Raw genomic sequence first — 5,258 nt, forward strand, 5'->3', positions numbered from 1 at the left:
GTCAAAACCTAAGACAAAGCCTGTTATACTAAAACATACAAAAGTCAATCATGCCAACGTGGCAGGTGCCAACCAGTGTACAAAACCCGGCCCTGGCCAGATGGAGATACTAGCCTGAATAGGCAACACATGCTGTCTCCCTCGGCCCATGTTATCACTGATGTTCCTAAACATCGGCCTGTATGACCTTCCTGCTGGTACACAGGCCTAAGGCACAGTTATGTACAATAATATGGACCTCTCCCTGTTGTATACTACACACAGAAGTAACATATGAACACATCAGAATACAGTAAGAATACCCCAGAATTCTACAGTCCCCACTCTTGATCAATCAAAAACACAGATTTTTATAGATCATACAAAACAAATAAACAGGAGTCTGATGTGGTCTAAAGAACAGATAACAAACCAAGCATTACCTCTCAGGCACTTTAAGGAAAAGAAAAGAAGTGCAGGCACCTTGAAAGAAAACTTAAAAACTGATTATGTTGCTGATGATTATCTCACATTCTAAGAGTTAAAAGAAAAGGAAAACAAAGTCTTTTGGAAGTTCAGGAAACCGGCCAGCAACAGTTCAGTTCAAAGGCAAAGTCTCTGTCCCAGATGTTGTCTGTGGCTCCCGGCAACCTCATAGGTACATGTGGAGTGAAAAGAAAGAGCAGTATCAGTTGAAGGATAGTCATGAAAACAACAGTATATATATAATAATCTATTATAGGGGTGTAGCATCCTCCCAATCCTGGTCCCCAGTGAGTCCCCGGTTAACCCGTTGCTGCGTGTTCAGCTCCCTTACGGGTGTCCCCAGGAACCCACCTCTAGAACCAGGACTACAGGATTACTCCCCCCCTCTTGATCTAGCTGAACTGTAATCATTCTCAAAAATCGGCAATTGTAATTGTGTCCTCAGATTAAACATTTCATATATCAGTAATCACATATTTAATCATCAAAATCAATTATAAGACTTATCTAAGTCTATCATTTTTTCATAACATGAGTTTGTGTCAAGAAGAGTCCACTACCACAGCACTCTGAGCATGTTCGGATTCTCAAAGGAAAGATTCTACTCTCGGATCCCTAACCTTTCATTTCTCCTGACGTCATAAATTCCCTGTCAAAATGAAAGTCTCCCGTGAATCTTCCCCCCTCTAGTTCACACCTCACCCCTAAAAGAAGATCGGCGGAAACTCAGACAGAATTCGTACCCTACCCAAGTACCCTACCCAAGCCGTCATGTTTCAGGCAGTTCTATTAGTTTGCCATGGCTCGCATGTATCCACTTTTCTCTCACCCTGGACCTTCACTGCCGACTATGTTATGGCAATCCGCATCGGGGAATGATGTCTTTCACGAGGACTTTGGCAGTGTGTAGTGCAATTCCAGATCGTGCAGGGAATGCCTCAATCCACCTGGAGAAATTGCACAGGACAACCAGAACATCTCGGTAGCCTTTGCACTTGGGAAGAGTGATGTAATCTATCTGGAGAACTCTGAATAGTCCTGGTGGAGCTGGTGTCTTCAGCATTGGCAACTTAACCTTCTTGTCGTGATTGTTTTGCCGACAGGTGACACACCCCTTGACGATGTTTGTAGCCGTTGCTGTGAACTTCGGTGACCACCAGACCGGTATGAATCTGTTCCTTATCTTCTCCACTCCCACGTGTCCAAGTGAATGAATTTGCGCCGTCAAATATGGTAGAAGACTTTCTGGAGCCACTGTTCGTGTTCCAAACCTCCACAAGTTGTCATCATGGAGCTTTGCCGCATTTTCAATCCAAATCCACTTTTCTTCTTGGCTTGAGCTGTTCTGCATGTCTATGATGTTGGCCAAACTTTCCCGTTTTCCCTCTTCAGATGTTTCCTTGACCTTCTTTGTCACTCTTATCATGCATTTCTCATTGTCATTTTCAAAAATGTTCCTGTTATCGTTAGATCCGTCCGTTTTTCCATTTCCGTGTCCATTCTCGTTAGTCGCTTCGTTATCGCATCCGCCATTGCATTGCCTCTTGCTTCAATGGTGTTTTGCCTTGTATGTGCCTTTACTTTGATCACTGCCAGTTCCTTTGGCAGCTGCATTGCATCCAACAATTCTGCCACAATCTGTCCGTTCTTGATGGGACATTGTTTCACACACAGAGGTGGTTTTCCAGTCAGTCTGACAGGTTCCATTTCCAACAGTCCACTTCCCTTAGCCCATGCAGGATGTTCCAGGAGATCCTTTCTTTTTAGCCTTCTCAGGTTCCACAAGACTTCTCCATCTCCTTCTCCAATGGCTATGGTGACTGGGGCTGTCTGCTTCAGACTGAATTTTTTTCCGGTTGGTCCACCAGCTGTCTTGATGACGCCTGACAGAGGTATTTTGTGTTTCTCCAATAGGTCGGATGAAAAGACCAGCACCAGTATCAATCAAGAATTCAATTTTGATGTGTTCTTCAAGCAAGGCAGTAGCATAGAGGGTGTTATCAGTTCTCGCTGGTTGGTAAAGCACAGACACGCCATCGGTGGTGGCTACTGTGCGCACAGGGCATATGAGTGCCTCGTCAGCTGACTCATCCCAGGCATCCCAGTCCTCCATCGCTGGCCTGGTTTTCTTTGTCTTTGGCCTTGTTACCGGAGCAGTCGCTCCCTGGGCAGCATTGGATGTAGATGCCCCATCATTCACTGGTGCAGGTGGGGGTGAGGGAGGTGGGGGTGGGTGAGGTAAAGAGTTGACAGGTGGGGGTGGGGCTGGTGGTGGTGGTGGGGTAGGGAAAGAGTTGACAGGTGGGTGAGGTGGGTAAGGGCTTGTAGCCAGTGGCATTGGTAACAACAATGGAGGAGGGGGGGGTACTGAAGTTATGGCTAGTGGCTGTGGATAGCCATACTGGAGTGGAGCAGTTTGATGATGGTTGGTTGCAGACGTTCTTCCTTGTCTTTGTGGATTGTAGAAAGCAGTGGCTGCTGAAGGGGCCAGAATGATTTGTTTCGTGTCACCTGCTGGCTGTTGGTCAGGTGGGGTGCTGTTTCTTGGCCCATGTGGGGTCCCCATAACAGCAGCATTCTGTCCAATGAAGCTGTCTTTATCAATGTCCACTGCACTTCTAGATGTCTCCACCATGGCATATGGCGCTGTTGAGTCCAAGTCAGGCAGAGTCGGATTGAGGCGGGTGCTTGGTTGCCTGTTGCGACCATGGTTGCGACCCCCGCCCCCACTAGGTGCCGGTGTGTATGGGAGGAGTTGGCTCCTCCCCGTTGAGTGGGCCTCTGAGACTACTCCTCTTCGCCTCATTCCACTCTGTTCTGGCAACACATCCGCTTCCATGAGTTGTTCCTCCAAATCACGTCTCTCAGTCTCATGTCTGCAAATCCTGTCTCGGATCTCTAATTCCAACTTTTTTTCCTCAAATTTGCCCAATTGTAATTTCACTGCCATCCAATCTGACACATAGTCTTGTATCTCAGCTAAGGCCTGTAACTTAGTTTTCCTATCAAGAACCATATCTGGATTGTGCTAATATTAAATATTAAATTGTACTATGTGTTTCGTGCAGTGACGTGATCCTTTTAAATATATTTTTTTATATTTTCCCGTGATGTGGTAGTGATATAGTGACAACTTTGCACTTTGAAAATTTGGTTAGTAATTTGTTCGCCTCTCAATTGTTCACAAGTTGTCTATCTCTTATTTTATTTTTATTTTTTTTCCACACTCACACTCACACACACACGCTCCCGCCAGGGAAAAGGAAACACTCTCTCTCTATCTCTCTCGCTCCGTAACCTGACACTTGGTAAGTTATTTTACTCACAGCATGATGCCACAACAAAAAATTTCACCAGTGTCAGTTCCACTTAACTCAGACTGTTTCTTTTCTCCCAAAACGGCTGGACAATGATACAAATGAATGTCTCACTCACACTTTTAACGATCTTTCGTTAAATTCCCAGTTGACCAAGTCAACAAAAAAACATAGGTGGAAACCCTATCCCACTTTTCAAATACTGCACAACCAAAACACCCCACTCTGGTGATTTCGTCTCCTTTCCGTATCACTGTAGCACTACGTTTAGTCCTAGGCCATTAAACTAAACAAAGACGGTTGAGAAACAACCACACAGTTCACTCAGCAAAATAATGACTCCTGTTTTCTCATTGGCACATGCACAGCATTTATCTCATAAAACTCACACAGCTTAACATGTAATGGCAGTACAGAAAAAGAAAAGATTTAATCCCCCAAGCTTGTCCGTAGTTAATCGATTACTTCTTTTAATTCGTTCACGAATCTATCCAATTACCCAAAATATGTGTACACTTTGACCTTTTACTTTTTTTTCAGAAAAACTTCTTATATCAAATGACATCTAGAGCTCATCAATCATTGATATAGGTACGTTACTTATCAAAACACTTAATGACACAAACTTCAATACTCTCATTAATGTGCAGCTTTTAATTTCTAATTTATCTAATAAATTAGCTTTACTTTGGTTCTTTTTCCCGCATAAAGGAGTAAAGATTTTTTGCTTTCACCTGGTCAGAATGTCTTCACTGCATGCAGGGTGCGCAGTGCAGCAGTGTTTCCCCTCTTGGCAGGCTTCCAGCTGGGATTCAGTCACGTCAATCAGGGTGCCAAGATGGACTCTTCTTACAGATGTTCAAAATCCAAAATCTGCCCCCGAAGTCTCTTTGAACCCGTTGGATGTTCTCGTCTTGCCTCTCCTCTTGCGGTCGGGTCACGATAACCAAATGTTGTCGTCTTTCTTCTCCTTTTGCGAGAAGGGTCACGGCACCAAATGTTGGATTCTCTGGTTGTTGCGTTGTGTTTTAGTTCTAATGTCTGTATTGAAGATGGTCAATAAAGCTTGACGGCGGGATCAGGATCGGCGATTAGATGATGATTTATTGTAGATGGTACAACAATGAATAACAGAACACAGGCTAAGTCTCAAACAGTAAAACTGTGCAGAGTCTAACAGTTGTGGTTGTTATTAGAAGCGGCTGCTGAGCCTTCCGACAGAAGATGCTCCTTGGGTTGCTTCCTCGATCCGTCTCCGTGTCAAAACCTAAGACAAAGCCTGTTATACTAAAACATACAAAAGTCAATCATGCCAACGTGGCAGGTGCCAACCAGTGTACAAAACCCGGCCCTGGCCAGATGGAGATACTAGCCTGAATAGGCAGACATGCTGTCTCCCTCGGCCCATGTTATCACTGATGTTCCTAAACATCGGCCTGTATGACCTTCCTGCTGGTACACAGGCCTAAGGCACAG

The 5,258-nt window shown here is 44.7% G+C and overlaps 1 long non-coding RNA gene across 1 annotated transcript; it reads right to left on the reverse strand.

The window, feature by feature from the left end:
- Positions 1–506: 506 nt before the first annotated feature.
- LOC125290748 lies at positions 507–4,815 on the reverse strand. Its single transcript, XR_007192876.1, has 2 exons — positions 4,517–4,815; positions 507–630 (listed from the first exon to the last, which is right to left on the reverse strand). It is a non-coding gene; the product is annotated as an uncharacterized LOC125290748 (long non-coding RNA).
- Positions 4,816–5,258: the final 443 nt, after the last annotated feature.

Source organism: Alosa alosa, chromosome 2 (genome assembly GCF_017589495.1).
Source record: "Alosa alosa isolate M-15738 ecotype Scorff River chromosome 2, AALO_Geno_1.1, whole genome shotgun sequence".
In the NCBI taxonomy this organism is placed as follows: domain Eukaryota; kingdom Metazoa; phylum Chordata; class Actinopteri; order Clupeiformes; family Clupeidae; genus Alosa; species Alosa alosa.